Source organism: Octopus bimaculoides, chromosome 1 (assembly GCF_046866305.1).
Source record: "Octopus bimaculoides isolate indiv1 chromosome 1, ASM4686630v1, whole genome shotgun sequence".
In the NCBI taxonomy this organism is placed as follows: domain Eukaryota; kingdom Metazoa; phylum Mollusca; class Cephalopoda; order Octopoda; family Octopodidae; genus Octopus; species Octopus bimaculoides.
In genome coordinates, this window is record NC_142928.1 from 192663448 (window position 1) to 192676044 (window position 12597).

Below are 12597 nucleotides of genomic sequence, written 5' to 3' on the forward strand. Positions count from 1 at the left end.
ACAAACAGCAACACACACACAAGTATACACATATACATACATCCATATATATATATGTATATATATATATATATATATATATATATATATATATATATATATATATTCCAGAGGTGACAAGTTCAAAGAAGTTATGTCCAGCCACTGAGACACGGAGAGTAAGTCTGAAAGTGAATAATTACAGCAATGCCTCAGTATACGAGTTAATTTGTTCCTGGAGATTACTCATAAAGCAGAGCAATAATTTCCCAAAGTAGCAATGTTATAAATTTTATTTTGTTTCCAGAAAAATATTTTACCTATAAATGACAATAAAGCAACAGTAGAATGTAAAGAATATTTGTCGGCTCCAGCTCATATCCAAGCATTGGGTTCGTCAATTTCTATTCAGTCTCCTCGGCTGATGTCTGTGCCAAAAGTGACTTTGGTGTCCAAGTCGATGGTGAAAGAGTCATGGGCAGAACTCGCACGAGATGGTCGGTGCAGGTTGAGGATGTTGAAGACACTCCTTTCTTCTCCTGTGTTTAGCAAAATGAGAAAATACTGACTATGGTTAACAGTACACTTAATAGAACAATATTGAATATCTGTTGATAATGATCAACTAAGACAGAATGAATTTCAGACCACAGATATTTAAAAAAAATTTTCTTTCCTTTTCTATATTATTGAAGAGAGAAGCAGTCCCCATAACCCTTCACAGGGCCTTTGAGACTGGTGGAGTGAAGAAACATATGTCTAACTGGAGACATGGCCTGAAGGCTTGCACTAGAGTGGGCTTCAAGTCAAGGCCATGGTGAGATTTGAAATCAGAATAAATATTGCAAGGAATTTATTCAAATATTCTTCGAGTTCCACAAATGTAATATTTTGGATTATTACGTTATTATTAACTCTAGAAAGGATGATGGGCAAAGTTGAAGTCAGAGCACAGAGAGCTGGAAGAAATACCATAAGCCATACAATCCAGTTTGCTGCTTATTATTAACCCTTTTTGTAACAACTCACTTGAGACCACCCCCTATAATACAAATTTCATTTTAAAATTGATCTACAGTGAAACCTTCAATCAAAATTTTTTTGTGTTCTATGCTCCAGGTTAATAATGACTTATTTTATTGTTTGTCATTATTTTCAACATTACCGTATATACCAATGTACGTTGCACCCCTAATTTAGTGTTAATTCTTGGTACAAAATTTTTCTCTCCATACTTTTAGCTTTGTCTCATGTATATAAGTTGCACCTCAGTTTTTACACTTAAATCAAGCCTGAAACTTACACGCAAATACATTTGGTAACTGAATTAAAAGCAATGTGTTTCAACAAAAATATGGTAATAAAAAATGGTTAATGAATTTTATTTTTAAGCTCATCTAACTTTATTATGCACTCTTTAAACATTCTTCAGTTGTCAGGCATTCAGGATCTGGCTTTTCTTTTTTCTTGTTTTTTGTGTATTTCAAAAAAGATTTCAACCAGAAGTTTAGGAAACCTAAGTACAGCATTTAAGAAAGCATTTCAAACTACTTCATCTAATGTCATATAATTTCGTAGGACCTGAATTATGTTGATACAGAACTCTCCCCCATTTAGTAGAGGACATGTCCCCCCCCCCTTTTTTTCCCCTGGAGCTCAACACAGCTCTACAGCTGGCTGGCTGGATCCTGTCAAACCATCCCAGCCCTACAAGAAGGAAAATGGACATTAAATGATGACAATGATGAGCATGTAGGTCATATCTATTTATAGTACAAATTATTGTTTAGATAAAAATCACAAAATAATCGTTTCATTGTAATCATTGTCAATTTCATTTTCTGATTGCTTCTTATCAAGAACAATGAACTAACTTCTGTATTTAGTCAGACAGTAATCAATACAATGTCTAATTTAGACAACCATGCATGATGATTATTACAATACTGTGTGAACCAACAACATAAAGATTAGATCTTTAATGCAAATGATCGTCATTTAAACAGCCATGTTCTATGTTGGTATGGACTGAATGGTTTGAAAGGATCTTATGGGTCCAAGGACTGCATTGGGTTCCAGATGTTTTCTACATCTGAGATGCCCTTCCTAATGCCAACTACTTCACAATATGTACTTGATGTTTTTTTTTTGCTTGGCATCAGCAGGGTTGAGGGTGCCATGCAGCTTTCAAGACTACACACCCTGATGGGGGAGGAGGGGATTAAAGTATAATGGAAAGGGGTGGAGCTGGAAAGAGATAAATAATAAGGTGAGTAGGGATAGACAAACTAGGTGTGCGGGTGGGTGAGAGTAGCAAGAGTATATGGGGAATGAGTGAAGAGGGGAGGTAAGTGACCACTGTAATGGTTGGGTAGGGCTTCAAGGATGGATGACCTATGAAGCTTGGGGAAGTTAGGGGGTACAAAAGAAAGTAAGGGTGAGCAACAGAATAATAATGATGATATAATTGACTGGGGAGGACGGGGGAGAAGGAGATGATATGTGTTGGGTAGATTGCAGGAGTGGAGTAGGGAGAGAGGTAGGTGTGGTGGAAGAACATTTAATATCTTATCACTCATAGAAAAAATATCACATCATCAAAGTGATTTAAGCCTTTTTCATATAAACTGGCCATATCTGGCCCAAATATTCTACTTGTTTTATGTTCAAACTGACCAGATCCAGTTTCTCACACCCTAGAATGTCATTCTAAAAGTAAGCAATTTCATCATAGATTTAATTGAAAACAATGTGAATAAATAAGCATTACATTTGCCAGAGTAATCTGAAAGCCAATAGGTTAAACTCTTTGTAACACATCATCATGAATAATCAAATATAACTGACTTCAGATCAGGTTGTCCGGGATACAACCAGATATTTGGGAGGGTGGGGAGAAAAAGTGGGTAACATTTAGTTTCCCATGAATAACACAGAGCTTTAATTCATTGGTTTAAAAATGTGAGGAGAAAAAATACCCAAGTAGAGTACTCTTAGAAGAATATCATTATCTTTTCTTTAGTTTACTGCTTATCATTATTCATCAATCAGATTGTGTGTTCAAAAATGAAAATTAGTGAGAAAGTAGACAAAGGTGTCTAAGGAAAAGCTAGAAAGTATGAGAAATAATTAAGACATAAAGAGGGAGAGTGAAAGAGACAATCACATGGACATATGTAAAAGATGATGACATCATGTGACCAATATCATCATCATCATTTAGTGTCCATTTTCCATGCTGGCATGGGTAAAATGGTTTTGACTGGAGCTGGTAAGCTGGAGAACTGCACAAGGCTCTTGTCTGTTTTGGCTTGGTTTCTACGGTTGGATGCCGTTCATAATGCCAACCACTCCATCAAGTGCACTGGGTATCTCTGGCATGTCACAGACAGGGGTGCCTTTTGAGAGTGACCAGCATGAGTGCCTCTTATGCGTCACCAGCACAAGTGCCACTCACATGTCACTGACCACTTCTAGGATTTCACTTAGCTTCCTGTGTCTTCTCAAGCACAGTAAATTGCAGACCATCTGTAGTCACTTTAATATTGTTTCCCTTTGCTTCATAGTATCATAACCAGTAGATGAACTAATGCCATTGACACCACACAGCTTATCTACAGAAACAGCAGAGTCCATTTTCTTTTGCAATGGCTCTTCGTTATCTTGGATCAATATGGATGGGTGTTTATGTCTGACACTTCCACTGATGCTCTCAGTTCTCTCACCTGTAGCAGCCATAGCTAAGGATAACTTTAAGCTCAGGAAGTAGAGTGTCTTTCACAGCTTTGGCATTGCCACTAACACCATTCAGTGTAAATAATGTATGTAAATGCATGGTACATACAACATCACTTATGGTCATGCACTGAAGTAGATTGGCAAGCACAAGAGCACACTCTGAGTCAGATGTTGATCTCTCTTCATCCCATATCAGCATAGACAGCAAGTGTAAAACAATGGTGATAAGGATGCTACCAGGATGGAATGGTAGCATCCACAGTTATAAATATGCTTATTGTTGAAAGCAGTTGTATTAGCACTGGAATCTCTTCCTGCTGTTCTACCTCTTAACCAGGAGAGGCCGGTCAACAGCTAGACAGACAATCAGAGTAGTGTGCTTTGTCCAGGTGCATTTTAACAATGGCTATTTCAAACACATTGTCTCTTGAATCATATATGCCTGTATCTCTATATCGTGCTGGATCGGAATGAAAACTAAATATCGTTATCAAAAATTTAAAACTATGAAATGATTGAATTTTAACCTATTGTTATTCTCTAAAACACCAATATAGACAAACAGGTCATACAACCTAGAATTGGGCTACACTGACCCTTGTATGTATGTTTAGAAAAAAGTTTAGATGCATATTGATTACAAGTTTTTCCACAATCATGTTATTTAATTTGATATTTTTACTTTTCAGATATGACTAGTGGTGCTTTGTCTTTGTTTCCTATTTTTGTTTGAATTCATGTCTAAACATTGATTTTTGTCAGTGTCTTGTTGGCATTGGATAGACTATGAAAAGTTCTTTTTAAATATTGCATGCCATGGCAGAAATGTGGTTGCACATCACTGCTGTAATACGTACTTACATGTAAATATAATTATTTCAGGATTCATTTGAATGAAGCTATTTTAATAATAAGGACACTAAATTAGGTTTGCGCTTAGCATATCTGTGTATATACCATATAGAAACATTCACGTATTTATCAATATGGATATGTCCTAACACTCACATATACATACACATGAACAAATCAATATACCTATATACACAAGTATACAGGTCTATGAAATTATATACACATACATACTGGCATGTTGCTTCATGATCCACTGTAAGATCTACATCCAGACCTGGAACCTTCTCTACGTTTTATATATATATGCATGTGTATATTGATTTATGAACTCCCACCCATGCTAGCATGGAAGGTGGACATTAAATGATGATGATGAACTTGTTACCCGACTGCTGTTGAAGGAATGATTATAGTTATTATGTAAGTATGGTGGAGGTATTAACTTTAAAAACAACCTACAGAGTATCTGTTCCAAGAAGTTCTTTGCATCTGTGACTTTGTTATGTAATTCTTCATGAAATATCTATTGTCAAGGACAAACAGTTGCTTAATGACCAGGCCTTTCTGATCCTGCCAGATTAATTCTTCCTTAGAAAACTATTTAATTAGTTGGTACTTTTGAATCTCTCTCTCTCTTTCTCCCCACGCCTGTTGTATTTGCATTGACATGCCATGCCTGTTGTACTTGCACTGACAGTCATGCCAAAGTCTCAAAAATCATGATGTAGCAGTGATTTTCCATTGCAATTGGCTGGGTTATTTACAATTCACTCTGCTACTTTAATTTTCCTGTACTTAACCCTTGAGGCAGAGGAATTGGTTCACATGCAATGGCCTGGCATTCTGTCCAGTATGGAATATTTTTGGTGAAATATTCTTTTTTGAATTGTGTTTTAGCACTTAGTCTCTATCCAACCACTGTGCAGAACACTTGCTATTGTTGAATAGAATTCATTTTTCATCACATGTAACAATACGATGCAAAAATGGTTCATTTTTATGCTATGACAGTAAAGAACAGCAAGTTTGAAGATGACATGTCATTTGATGCCGATTTAGTTCGTGTGGTACCCACTTGTCCAACTTCTTTACCTTGCTGATTTGTTTCAGATGGTCCAATACAGTTGGAATCGAAGCATCAAACCTTGCTGCTAACTCACGCGTAGTTTGAAATGTCTCCACTTCCACTATGGTTCCCAGCTCATCATTATCTACCTTGGTCTCAGGTCTACCATGGGGCTGATTTTCAAGAGTAAAGTCACCAGACCAGAACTTCTCAGACCATCAACATACAGTGCACTCATTCACCACATCTTCACCAAACCCCTCATTGATGTTTCAAGCTGTCTGAGATGCATTGGTTCCACAACGGAACTCATATTCATAAACAACTCGAATTTTTTATCTATCCACAGGTTCACAAAAAGTGATTTACAAGAGAAAACTCAGAATATAATCAGACACCATGAATTGCATTTCAAAAAGTGATGATGTAACTCTTCAATGTTGTAAAACAAAGAATTGTCAGGATAAAGCATTAGAGTTAACGACTGTCAGATTTGTACATAAGAAAATCAGATATTCCATTCTTAATGATCTGATCCATTGACCTGAGTGATCAACAGGTACTTATTTTACTGTTCCTGAAAGGATGAAAAGCGGAGTCAACCTCAGTGGAATTTGAATTCAGAATGTAAGGACAGACGAAATGCCATTAAGCATTTTGCATGGTGTCTAACAATTCTGTCAGCTAGGTGCCTTATCTTGGATAAGACTATTGATCTGGCTATGATTTGGTGCAAGTGTGGCAGTGTGGTTAAGAAGCTTGCTTCCAACCACATAGCTTTGGGTTCAGTCTCACTGTGTAGCACCTTAATCCCTTAGCTATACCTGCACTTATCATAAAAGTATTTCTCTAAACCTTTTACTTTTAGAGAAAGGAATTAAAAAGAACATTTATTATTTTTTTCAATATAATTATGTTATTTTATATTTTAATATCTTTTATATCACATTTTGTGGATCAGTTGCTGCATTTCTGGCAGCAAGAGTAATGAGGGATTATCTGTACAACTCAAATAGAACTAATACTACTATATAGAGTGTTCCTATTTGAAAGCACCTGTTCTTTTTACCTCTTTTTCCATTGAGAAAAGAGACGCATATTTATACATAAAACAAATTCTTAATTTACATTTACTAAAATTCACTTGTTAGCCATTAGTCAACCTGAAGCTTAGATGGAAGACATTTGCCTGAGGAGCAGCATGGTAGGATTGAACCCTAAACCAAGTGGTTGTGAAGTGAACTTCTTGATTTTGCATGTGATCCTTATTTAGAAACCAAGCTTATGCTTTGGTTTGGTGTGGAGCATTTCAGAAGAGTATTCAATCCTGTATGGGAGTGTTTAAGTCATGAAGGAGGAAGTGAGTAATGCATTAATTTCAAGTTTAATTAGTCTCTACTTTTATTACACAATGGTAGAGGTCGGGTGCAGTGGTAAGTATCCAAGTGTTTTTGATGAGCACTTCTGGAGAATGTGACTGTACTCAGTTGGTGCTCTGAGTTTGGTGTTAATGTACTCTTTAAATCTCTGATTTTCCACCAAAATTCATATGGATTCTGTTGATTCATTTCTGTATTTTAGTAAGATATTCTGAAAAGAGCAAAAAGCAACTGAATCATGTTGATCCTTTATTGAAATATTAATTTTAACAAAGCCATTGTGTGTTGAATTACATCAATTGTTTTATTCATCCTTCTCTTTCTCTCTCTCATGCCTTGTCTCCCTTTTCCTGACTATCAGTTTTTTAATTGTTATATTGGATTGTGTTTTACATAAAGGTCATGCTTTGTTTGAATTGTGTTACTCTGCAAATATTTAAGCTCAACATTAAATATCAAATGAAAAGAAAGCGGCTTAGGTCAAAATATGTATGACCTTCCTGCTATTCAAGAACGATTGATTGAGGGCAAAACTGGATAAATTTGACTTGATTAGAAAACATTGAAACAAAGTTTTTCATGCTCATTGCTGCTGAAAATGTTTTTGTGTGATTTGAAGCGAAAGAAAAGTTACAATATAAAAGTGAAGTATTTATTATGTTTTGTTTGTTCATTTAGTTTTTTGACTTTTTTCAGTTCATTGGACTACAGCCAATCTGGTTCTTATACTCTCGGTTTCTTTTGATGAACAGCTAATTTATAAGGGCGTTAACAAAGCAACGCCAATTTCCAAGTGGTTGCGGGACAACACAAAGACACACACACACACACACACACACACACACATAAATTTGTTTATATCTATTGTCATCATTATTTACCATGTGCTTTTCTATGTTTACATGGGTCAGATGGAATTTGTTGAGGCATTCTGCAGCCAGGTCCCCTTCCTGTTGCTAACCCTCGCTTGTTTCCAAGCAAGATGATATTTCCTCAAAGCCAGGCATGTTTTTCACTGCAGACTGGAAATGAATAACTCACTTGTATGAGTGATGCTGTTTACAACCATTATAGACAAAGGTGTGTGTGTGTGTGTAAACACATGCACACACACACACATCTACATGACAGGTTTCTTTCAGTTTTTATCTATGAAATCCACTCACAAGTTTTTAATCAATTTGGGGCCATAGTAGAAGATGCTTACCCAAGGTGCTGCACAGTGGAACTGACTCTCAAATTTATGTGATTAAGAGGAAAGCTTCTTAACCACACACTCACACTTGCACCTATATACATATATATATATATATATATATATATATATATATATATATATATATATGTGTGTGTGTGTGTGTGTATATAAATCCAAGAAAGTTAGGGGTTGTGAATCCAACCCACTAAGGGATAATATCTATCCAATATACTGCTGGAAAAATACCCAAATATTATTACACTAGTGTTTTTCCTTCGTATTACCAAGTGCAATAAATGGGGGCAGGCAAAAGGATATTTTACCCATGGACAGGCGAGACAACTCACCCCAGATTCCATTCAGGAGTGATGGACTTCCATGTTTTGCTGTTTTTGTGGCTTAATAATATCACATCCCCAAACTGAATTGGAGGCAAATAGACTGCCAGTCACGCTTATTGGCAACCCCACTAGTGCTGATGGCATGAGAAAAGCCCTCAGTACACACTGTAATGTAGTTAGTGTCAGGAAGGGCACCTGGCTGACAGTAGATTTGATGCTGCCATGCATCTCCCTGGATCCTGTCAAACCATTCAGCCCAAGGCAGCATGAGAAATGGACATTAAATGATAGTGATGATGATGATGGTGTATGCGTGTGTGTGCTCACAACAATGTTTATATTCCACATCCATCACTCCTTGAGCAAATAGTAATGATGTGGACATTATGACAAGTCACTTTGTGCCTTTGAAAACCTGTAGAATAAAGAAATTTCTAACTTGAAAAACAGATATGGGTTGGTGACAGTCGGAGCATCTAGCCATAAAATCCTGCTTCAAATAATTCCCTTCCAAAGCCATATTTATCAAGGATAAACAGACTCAAACACATAGAAAAAAGACGGTTTTATATAATTCTACTTTATACATGACAAATTATCATCTTCACAGATTCAGAAGTCAAAAATAATTGAATATTTATATAGCCTACATTACTATAATTAGCTGTATGTAGCACTAAATATTGCACTTTTGTATATATATATATATAGTTTCTGTTATTTTATATATGTTTAGTTGTTTTTTTGCTTGCCTAACATAAGAACTTTTCCATATTATAATGCTTGGTTGTTTTCTGGGTTGTCAAAATATTTTCCATATGATGGTTCTAAGTGGAGACATTTATTTGATTACAGTGGAAAGCGTGTTTTAGATTTTCTAATAATGGGTTTGTCTTCAACACCAATCAGGATATTACCATTAATGTTTAATGTATTTACCCATACAATATAGTTTTTGGTAGTCACTAATTTCCAATGCTTTTTACCCAATAAATTTCCAATATTTAGAGAAATGACTGTTTCCAAATCTTTCTATGCATTAATTATGTTGCCATTATTGTCTTTTGTGTGGGTTCTTTTTTCCAACTAGAAATTCTTGAGCCCATGGCCAGTCCATTGATGGCTCTGTTTGTTCTACTAAAAGGACTCCAAGGTGAAGTTCCAGCATGGCCATTGTCCAATGATTGAAACAAGTAAAAGCTAATTAATCCTACAATGTAAATCATTGACCCATGTAAATCCTGCAGACAGACATAATTATTGCAGTTGATTGTATCTCTCTATTTCTCTAGACTCTAATCTAATTACATGAAGGAGAAGCTCCCCACTGGCCACGATACTGTGAAAATGGAAGCCTTTCTTATTCCTGCTCCATTAACTCAATCGCATGGAGAATATGTAATGTCTTAATTTTTCCTCATTTTTCTCTCTACTTCTGCATTAATAACCTGACCATTTCCAGCTAACAACACTTCTTGTATCTTTAATCTCTTTCCACTTATAACCCTCAAATTTTCTGCCTGTTTTATGTTCAAACTGGTCAGATCCATCTTCTTACACCTACCCTATAATGTCATTCTAAAAATAAACAATCACACCATAAAAATCTTGAAGCTATGAGATAATGGAAGATTATTTCAAAACAATTATTTCAAAACAAATTACATTTGACAGAGGAACTGAATGCTAACAGTTAAATGTCTAACTATCCTACTTTGATTTTTTTTCAGTCCCTCCTAGAAATAACAGCAAATCTGCAAATCATACCTTCCCATGCTAAAAAAAAGTGACATGTTGGACAATGTAGTCCTGAGTGTACAAAAAGACAGGATGGTCATGTTTGGAACATCTATGATCATATGTCTAATCTTGAGCTAGACATAAAAACTAACTAATTAGTAAGAATTACCAGTCTTTTGGTAACAAAGTCCCAATAACTTAGTCATTGTAAAACAATATCCTGTCAAAGTTCTTTCCAGCAGACATAGCTAAGTCACAACTCTTCTAATTATAAGTTCTTCATATTCATAGTCTTTACTGTCACAATTGTATTATATGTTTCTTAAGTATTTCTAATGACAACTAAAATGTCCGCATTAATTAAGAAATTTGTAATGGAATGCTATTGTATATGGAGGCTGCACCTCTATAAAATAGCATGTACAGTACATGATCATCCTATTTATGATGTAGGGTCTAAGTCAGCAACAGAATTGGCAATTTAATTAATTGACATTAATCATCTCCACACTCCTCAATTGTGATTAAGATATTTACTTCATAAACATGTGTTTTTGGGTTCAGTCTTATTACACAGCACTTTAGGCAAGTCTTCAACTATACCCCCCCCCCCCCCCACCAGGCACATCAAAACCTTGTGATTGGATTTGGTAGATGGATAGTGAAAGAAACCATTGTGGGTGTATGTGTGTGTGAGCATGTTTGTGTCTCCACGTAATTGTTGTAAATAAATGTTAATCTCATGTAATGAGTGTCATGGCTACCAGTCTTCCATGAGAAACCTGTCTGGCCAAAATGTTTTGCTTGTTTTATATTGAAACTGACTAGATCTGGCCTCTCACACCAGCCCTACAATGTCATTCTAAAACTAAGCAAGCACATCATCGAAATCTTTAAACTATAAGATGATGTGTAATCAATTTAAAACAATGTGAATAAATAAACATTGCATTTCACAGATAATCTGAATGCTAAAGGTTAATGTCCATATTCCATGCTAGTAAAAGCATACACTTCCATTTGTATCAGTACACTCCTGCTTCAAAATGGAATGATTAACAAGGCTTTGTAGCTGTAAAAGACCTGTTATGATGTCAAAACTATCCAAATATCTTCCAACATGTTGAAAGGTATCTTAAAAAAAAAAAAATACACATCCTGGCTAAATAAGTTAAGACTTGCTTGTTATAACAATAATTGATAACATCATAGAGTAAGATGTAAACTATTAGTGAAAGCACAGTGGGGTTGTTAAAATGTTTACTTCACAATTATGTCGTCTCAGGATCAATCTCACTGCACAATACCATGGACAGAGGTCTTCTGTAGTTCCATGTTGTCCAATCTTTTGTGAGCTATGTTCCCTCTAAATTTTTTGCAGTAGGTGTGGGGCAGAAATTTACATCATGTGCAAATTTTGACTTTCTTTGCAAAGTATGTGTGCATCTACGCAAATAACCATTGCACAAATTTTTTCAATTAAAAAAAAATTGTATTTCATCTTGCAAATGTTGTATGCACACATTTTTGTACTTTCCCTATTAAAATGTGTACATGTGCAGAACTTATGGGAACACTGCTTGTGAGTGGAACTGTGTGTGTTTGTTACACATATCAACGAGAAAATTGGAAATAAACTGGTGCATCAAATAGTAATACCTTGTGTTGTTTATTCTCACAGCCTTGTCCCTTTCCTCTGTAACATTTGCACAGACATGCCTTTGTCACTCTCTCCATTATAAATGCAGTGAACCAGTGATTAATAAATTAAGAACATGTAACTAACAACAATATTGTTTATAATATTACGTCAAGACAGCTGCACTTTCAATGTTTAGTTCATGTCTTTTCCTCTATTGTAAGTACCATGTAGCCAAATAGTTCACAACCACAAGGTTCTAGGTTCAATCCCATGGCATTTTCGGCAAATGCCATTTTCTATAGCCTCATGTTGATTCATTACTTTCTGAGTGAAATTTAGTTGACAGAAACTGTACAGATTGTAACAACAATTCAAAAAGGACCACCTTGTCACATGCCTCTTGACCCAGGGCAGCACTACCTCCTCCAGGCACTTGATGTAGACCTCCATTTTGAGTGTGAGGCCATGTGGGAAGATGAATGGAGGCATAACGTCGCCATCACTGGTAATCACTCCAAAAACCATGATGTTGACTGGATGTTTGATTTTTATCACTCTCCATACATGTCCTCAGATTGACACCCAAACACTCTGAAATGTTCATTTTGGAGCTTCTGGCACGAATACCAAGCAGTACAGCATATTATTCCCAAATTTCT

The 12597-nt window shown here is 35.7% G+C and overlaps 1 long non-coding RNA gene across 4 annotated transcripts in view; it reads left to right on the top strand.

Annotated features, from left to right (window-relative positions):
• The window catches only part of LOC106884161 (uncharacterized), a 44550-nt gene that overhangs the window by 4684 nt on the left and 27269 nt on the right, over positions 1 to 12597 (top strand). For all 4 annotated transcript variants that reach the window (XR_016244623.1, XR_016244627.1, XR_016244622.1 and 1 more), the window contains exon 2: positions 9849 to 9954. This is a non-coding gene — a long non-coding RNA (uncharacterized LOC106884161). The remainder of the gene's footprint in view (positions 1 to 9848; positions 9955 to 12597) is intronic.